This window comes from Humulus lupulus, chromosome X, assembly GCF_963169125.1.
Source record: "Humulus lupulus chromosome X, drHumLupu1.1, whole genome shotgun sequence".
Classification (NCBI taxonomy): domain Eukaryota; kingdom Viridiplantae; phylum Streptophyta; class Magnoliopsida; order Rosales; family Cannabaceae; genus Humulus; species Humulus lupulus.
In genome coordinates this window covers 96,852,495-96,860,606 of record NC_084802.1, presented here as the reverse complement: position 1 = coordinate 96,860,606, position 8,112 = coordinate 96,852,495, and the positions used below count along the sequence as shown (strand labels likewise).

The 8,112-nt window shown below is 35.9% G+C and overlaps 1 non-coding gene and 1 pseudogene across 1 annotated transcript; both read right to left on the bottom strand.

The window, feature by feature from the left end:
- Positions 1–7,321: 7,321 nt before the first annotated feature.
- On the bottom strand, positions 7,322–7,418 carry LOC133807503 (small nucleolar RNA Z266; annotated as a pseudogene).
- A 189-nt stretch (positions 7,419–7,607) lies between these two features.
- Positions 7,608–7,716, bottom strand: LOC133807504 (small nucleolar RNA Z266). Its single transcript, XR_009879413.1, has one exon. It is a non-coding gene; the product is annotated as a small nucleolar RNA Z266 (small nucleolar RNA).
- Positions 7,717–8,112: the final 396 nt, after the last annotated feature.

Here is an 8,112-nt window from a genome sequence, read left to right as displayed (position 1 = left end):
AAAATCCAATTTTATAGTGACTCCCAGCTCATGGTAAATTAGATATTGGGGGAATACCAAGCTTGATGCATAAAGATGGCGGCCTATTTGGCTAAGGTAAAGGGCGAGTTATCTGAGTTTGAATTTAGCACTGTTGAGCAAGTACCCAGCGAGCAGAATTCCAACTTTGATGCTCTGGCTCGACTCACTACCACCAAAGAGGTAAATACATTGAATGTACTTCCTGTGGAGTTCCTGGAAAGCCCAATTATTACAGCAGAAATGGTTGAGGTCGGAATGATTGACATAAAACCGACCTGGATGACTCCCATAGTGGAGTACCTCACAACCGGAAGGCTACCTAATGATAGAAAGGACGCGAGAAAACTGATGTATCAAGCTCCGTGGTATGTTATGATTGAGGGGATCCGATATTGACGAGGGCATTCATTGCCCCTATTGTGATGTGTTTTCCCCGGGGAAGCACAGACTATTTTGCAAGAAATACACGAAGGCTTCTGCGGAGACCATGATGGGGGGCAAAACCTAGCTTTAAAGGTACTGAGATAGGGCTATTTTTGGCCCACTTTGACAAAGGACTCGATCTCGTATGTGGAAAAGTGTCACAAATTCCAACGCTTTGCAATAGTTACCCGAGCTGCTTCAGTTGAGCTAACCATGATCTCATCCCCTTGGCCATTTACAGCATGGGGAATTGACTTAATTTGTTCCCTACCAACAAGAAGGAGGAGTTCGTTATGTAGTAATCGCAATCAATTATTTCACGAAGTGGCTAGAGGTGGAACCATTGGCAACCATCACCTCGAAGAGAGTCCTGGATTTTGTTGTGAAGAATATCATATGTCGATTTGGACTCCTTAAAAAGATCGTGTCTGACAACGAAACTTAGTTCGATAGCGATCTCTTCACGGACTTTTGTGAAAAATATGGCATAACGAAGAGTTTCTCGTCGGTAGCGTACCCACAAGCCAATGGGCAGGTTGAGGCCGTAAACAAAACCCTGAAGGAAAGCTTGAAGAAAAGACTAGATGAGGCCAAGGGATTATGGCTAGAGTAGCTCCCACAAGTACTCTTGGCATACCGAACCTCACATAGAACCTCCACGGGACATACCCCCTTTTCCCTAACCTTTGGAAGCGAGGCTATGCTCCCAATTGAGGCAATGGTAATGACTCACAGACAAAATACCTTTGATCAAGATCATAACCACGAGCTACTTAGTGCATCCCTCAATCTTATCGAAGAAAAACAAGAGGCATTGCAATTACAGCTTGCCCATTATCAACAGAAGATCACTCGTTATTTCAATTCAAAGGTTAAGGGATGCAAACTCGGATTAGGCGATCTGGTTCTCTGAAGGGTCTTTTTAGCAAATAAAGATTCCAAGGATGGTGTGTTAGGGCTGAACTAGGAAGGATTGTATCATATCGTAGAGGTCCTACTCGAAGGAACTTTCAAGCTAGCCCGGCTAAGTGGGGAAATAGTCCCACGGACCTGGAATGCCCAACACTTAAAATGTATTATCAATAGTTTCATTGTCTTTAATGTTTTCAGAATTACCATTTATGTAAGGCTTATTTATAAAAGCCATTTCAATTCAATAATAGTTGGATTACTAAATAACCATTTTTATCATTTTTATTAGCACGAGCTCACTTTGTAAAAGCAACTATGAACGTTTATAAATTCTAGTTGCTTGGGGGGCACATAACCAAAGATTGTTTAACTTATTCAGATAAAGATTAAAACTGAGTTTGGAAAAATTGATTATTCAATGACTTTTTAAAGATCGAATGTTCAAAAAACCAAACGCGAACTAAGTTTGAGAAATTTCTAAAACCTTGGACATAACCAAGTCCGAGGCCTGATTCCTAATAGGTACAATGCTATTAAGCTTATTAAAAAAAGCCCTAGACATAACCAGGTCTGAGACATGATTCTTAACATGTATGACGCAAATGAGCAAGCAAAATCTTTGATACAACTAAGATATTGATAAAATCTATCTCGATCTAAAGTCAACCCCTAAGATTTCAAATGTACAAGAATCTAAGGATTCATAAACATGAGAAAACAATAAAACTAGGGGGAATACAAATAGATCATAAGATAGATGAATATTAAAAAATATATTGTCATCTCAAGGAGAAAAAACCTCGACCTATGCCCGAAGGCAATTGTTTTGGTCCCAAGGGATTTGATTACAAAAGCTTGAAAATAAAACGAAAGTAATAAGTCACTGAGGTCCGTCAACTCGCTCCAGAGAAGTCACCTCCTTGCCATCTCCCTCAACAGCTTCAGAGGCTTCGGTGGTCTCCGAGGGTTCCTGTGAGAACCGAATATTGAACTTGGCAAGATATGGTTCCCACAGCTCGGGTTGCATAAAGGTGAAGTTCCCGTCCTGGTTGAAAGTCCAACAACGGTAAAGCATCTCCTCCATTTGAGTCGATGAATCTGCAGCTTCATCATTGGCCTTGGCCTCAACCTCGTTCTACTTCTTCATGAGTTCTTCATTTTTTTCCTGAAGCTAGTCCATGTGATAGCTCACCTCCACAACCTGAATTTGGGAGGCAGACAGGGTAGATTTTGTAGACCGCTCGCTCTCTTGGGGGTAAACCAGGGCGGCGTTGGTGGTCTGTTCGCCCTCTTGAGCGGTACTCAGGGTAGCTTGGAGCTCCTCGTCCCTGGCCTTAACCTGAGCAATTCCTCGAAATTAAGTCAGGAAAAACTGCAAAAGAATGAGGCAAGTCAAGAATAGTTTAAGAAAAGAAACTGAGAAAGGAAAGGTTATGAGAGTGAGAAGGACTCACGGTGAGGTTCATCCCCATGGAAGATTTGAGGACATCCGCAGGAGTACGCTCCTCTATAGCCCTTAAGTCTCCGGCGTTGGCTTTGTAGGCATGGCCAACCATATGGCTTGCCATCTCATACACAGTACCCCGAAATGCCTCGGGGATCTTGTACAGATCGAGTGGCTTGATTGGGATCTGGATAGTGGGAGCCTCACCTTGGATTACTTGAGGATTTGAGGGAGGTACGTGTCGAGGAAGAGGAGGAGGAGCTTGGTGAACCGTCATTGTGGTTATCGGAGCTTGGAGAAGTTTCTGATTTAGCTACTCTCGGGTGGAACTGGCACTTTTGTATTTAGCCGGAGAATCAGTGGTACCCCCAGTCTTCGAAGCTGTTTTGTTCGTCACTCTGGGCATCTTCACCACGGGACCAGCTTTGGTCCCACCAGCCTTAAAAGCACCCCTCAAACCTGGGGCTTATGGCAGCTCCATCTCTTCACCTGAGAAAAAGCGAACAGACACTACAAGAGAAAAATGCTTTTAATAACACTAAAAATGTGTTATCAAAACATACCATAACACTTTTTGATGTGTTAAGACCGACTATGTTATCGTCGGTCATGGTACTTTACATAACACTTTATCATTGTTATACAGATGTGTTATTATACTGTCAACGATAACACACTTTCTGTGTTATTTTAATAAATAGATAAGTGTTTAATTATATTATTTATAGTCGATTATATAACACATTTCAATACTTATAAATTTGTGTATACTACAATTTAGTATAACACATTTTTTGTGTTATACTACACTTTAGTATAACACATTATTTGTGTTATATAATGAAGTTTGCATAACAAAATTCTTTACATAAAAAGTGTTATGGTAATAGATATTATAACATAATTTTCGTATTATTTTAATATTTAGATAAGTTTAAATTCTCATTATATATTCATTTATATAACACTAATTTATTCTATAATATTTTAATTTTTTTTTATATAATTAAAATTAACTTTCTAATATATACTAGCATCATCAAATGAACTTGATTTTCAAATAACAAAAAGTAAAAACATTCAACATTCTATTAACAATCTACAAATTAGTTTAAAACATTCAACACTGTCATCAACAACAAAATGTTCTTTAAGTATTCAAGTAGTCTTAAATATTCAACATATTGAAAAGTTACTACTTTCAGCACAACATATTCTACAGCTGCCCAACACAAACCGTTCAAAATTAAGTATCATTTTCTCCTCCAATTGATGGAGAAAGAGACATTTTTCTCCTGCAATAGCAGATAAAAGGTAAGGTATATGCTTAAAAAAATTAAATAATATGAATCAAATAATAAAACTGTATACAATATAAGACCTAAGAAAGCAATACCAGGTGAACATACTTCAAAATTCAAAATACTGCTATCACACAGTGAATAGATACATATTACAGTAAACAAACATTAACATTTTCAGGTTAAAGGGGCCTCAATTGTTAACCCAAGATATGTTTCCAAGAGGGGGGTGAATTGGAAATTTAAACTAATTTTGGAAATTTAAAACTTAATATGCCAAATTATGCAATAAATCAAGTTAATCAAGTAAAAGCAAATAATATGGCAATCAAATATATATAGCAAATAATCAAATTTGTAATGTAAAGAGTTGAAGGTTAAGAAATCGCAAACTCTTGAATTTTACAAGGTTCGGTAGAACTAAGCCACCTATGTCCTTGGTCTTCAAAGCTATAGACCTAGCTTTGAGTTCAACTATCGAGCCAAGTTAACGGGCTTGACTAACCCTTACAACCGGGAATTTTTCACCAAGGTATTTCCAAACCTCTTACAATAGTTTTCCACCACCAAGGACTATCAACCTCTTTTTCGGATTGTTGAAGTGCCAATCTCACTCTAACCGGGTTTTTTACAAAACCGGTGCCAACCTCACCTCAATCTCAATATGGGAATGTGTTTGATATTACAAGCAAAAATCACTCTAGAAGTATGATAATACAATGAGAAACCTAGAGTGATTAGCAAGCACACTTAGAAGAAATAAATACAAATTTTGGCTCAAGTGTGTGAATATGTGTTTGGATGAGTTAAACTTTGAAAGCTCTTTGAACTCAATGGATTTGGTTTGGTATATGTAATAAATGCTCAGCCAACAACCAACTTTGAGTGAAAAATGAGTTTATATAGAGTTTGGGAAAAAACTAGCCGTTTATAGCCGTTAGGAGTTAATTTTCGAACCTGTCTGCCGCGAACCGGAAGTCCGGATGAGGAACCGAAATTCCGGTTTGGAAGCAACCGGAATTCTGGTTGCCCATCCGGAATTCCGGATGGCAAACAGAGAGCAAAATCAGTTTTAAGCCTATTTTCCCATTTTTCAATTCTTTATAACTTTTAGCTCGTTTATCCGATTTCAAAAATTCCGATTGCGTTACGACCGTATCGGGATGTATTTTCTTAAAAGTAAATTTAGGATAATTATTTCTCATTTTAAAAAATCACCATTTTTTAGTGCGTGAGTGAGCCAAATTCTATACTTATGACTTAAAGTATACTTGCAATCACTTTACAAGACTAAGAAATTAAGTTAAACCTTTATCTTGAGTTTCTTGAGTCTTGAAGTCCATTTCGGGTCATTTCTGGAAAACTTGGTAAAATGACCATTTTGCCCTTGGTCATAATTTTGACTTTGAAGTGCTAATTCACTTTGGTTTTTGCTACAAAATCAACAAATCATTAGTAACAAAAAATAATCAAATATTTGTTAATCATCAAAACAAGGAGACTTAAGAGTTTGGGTCAACATCAATTTCACCCTAAAGACATCTCTGGTTTAGGTGCTTAATTACTGAGACAACATGTTAAAAGTTTGGGAGATTTGAGTTACAAAAGCATTTAGAATGATACTATTATATCTAGGGTAGATCCATCGAATCTCATATCTCATTTAAAGGAGAGGTGTAATAGAATATGGAGCTCAAACAGGTACTAAACTCTATACCTTAAGTTATTTGGGCACTAACAAGTAATTACAAAACAGTAATACATATTCGCAGTCAATTACGCTGATATAGTACAATGTAGTGTTTACTAACATAGTTCAACTTATTACATAGGAACCTAGATAAACTAAAATAACTTACATCTGACTCATTTAATAAGTCACTCTCGAGGATCTCAAGAAAAAATCTCAAAGATGCAGCTTCAAAAGCTTGACGAACATAGCTAATATGATCAATCTCTTGCATATACAATGTTAACTAAATATTGTAACAGTATAGTGCAAGGGGGAAAAGAAAAAGCCAAACTGAAATGCATACCATTAGAACATTGCTTTCTTCTTTTCCCGGAAGTGATGAAATTAGACAAAGAAACACTGCCCATGTTAGAATTAGTGGGCCTGCTTCCTTAGTTTCAAAAGCATTAAAACTTGACACTATTGCATCCATCTCTTGGACATCAATTAAGGAAAAATGAGAAGAAACCTGCCTGAAGAATAGTGCAAGTGTTTTACAATAATGAAAGACAAGGTAAAAAGAATAGTGCAAGTGTTTTACAATAATAAGAAAAACAAGAAGAATTAGTCTAACCCTTCTGTTACATAGAACAAAAATTGGGGTCACCGAGTCGCCGATTCCTTGCTCATTATAAGTGTTGAAGTGAGTGAAGACATATTTGACACTAGCTCTCTCAGTGGAAACAGAAGGAATGAGGATAATAAGAACAAACACACCTGAGTAAGTGAAAATTTTGGTAATTTTCAGTGAGAAATTAGAAAATGTATGGTATAGGCAAGAGAGGGAAACTCTTGATCATACCATCAATATTCCATGCAGCAGCCAACTGTCTAAAGAAAGATAACCAAGATATGGGAAGACTGTTTGTGATAGCATGAAGAAGCAAAAATAATAATAGAATCCAAAACAAAAATCACAATCTTTATTCATTTTTATCAAAAGTGTGCAAGTCAAATAAATATTAAAAACTAAATGAGTGATCCTTTGGTCAGAAATTACCATAAACGTTTACTAGTTGTGATAGATTTTCTTGAGAAGGCTATGAAATTTAAGGATGCAGCAACACTTATTCTTGATTATGTTCTTTCCAACTCACTCTGGTCATAAGGTGATTCAGAAACTGTACAGAAGAAGAAGAAGAAAAAGAAGAAGAAGTAGAAGAAAATTCATTATTTTTACACAATTCATTAACCAGAAAACGGAAGGCCATAATCTCTTTACAGAAGTTAAAAGGAAAGGAAAGCACAGATCGACATGTTTACACTTAAAGGTAACAATAAGCTGATTCACAAAATAAAAATCATTTACCAATTTGGCAAATTAATTTAAATAATTAACAAAATGTAAAGCCATTCTATTATTTATATGAAATTTGGAAAGCCACTGTATTATTTAAGAAAAAGTAAGACCACAAATAATAAATAATACCGATCACAAATTTAAATGCCTACCTAATGTATAGACATTTATATGGTGAGGATGGTTGTGACAGGCATGTGTCAGACAATTCAAATGCCACAAAGTTGAGTTCAATAAAGAGTTCTCCTTTCACGCATCTAATTGATTCATCATTCTTGCCCAATCCATTACAAAATTACCAAAACCAATACAAACAAACCATTCCAAAACATATATATAATAGCAAAAAAGCTACTGGACCAGAGTAACAAGGGATATCTCCAGAAGTAACATAAATAAATTCAAAAAAAAAAAAAAAACAGAAACAAACAAACACATACATGCTATGCGAGGGAAGTGTTTGTGACCAACTAAGACCTGAAACACATACAGACAATTCAAATGCCTTAAATGTTTTGAGTTCATGAAAGGAGTTTTTGTTCTCCTTTTCACACATCTAATTGAATCATCATTCTTTCCAATTCCAAACACAGCAAATCGAAATTAATAAATCACTTGAAAAAAATCTAAAATATAGGTAGGAAAATCATACCTAAGAGAAAGAGAATCATGTATATTTGAAAAGAAACAAAAAATAAACATTAATATAGAAAAAATAAATTGAAAAAAAGAAGTTAAGAAATATATAAAAGAAGATGGCTAGTCATTGTTGGGTTTTCAGAGAAATAGATAGAAAGAACCACCACTCACTAGTCTTCTATTCGATCTAATAGAAAATGCAATTGATCCACCTAGTAACTCAGTTAAATAAATTAGACAGTTGGAGTGCAATACCGAAATGGAGTAATATATGCAAGGAACATTTATCAAAACAGATCATCAAATATATATACACACACGCATTATGGATATATATATA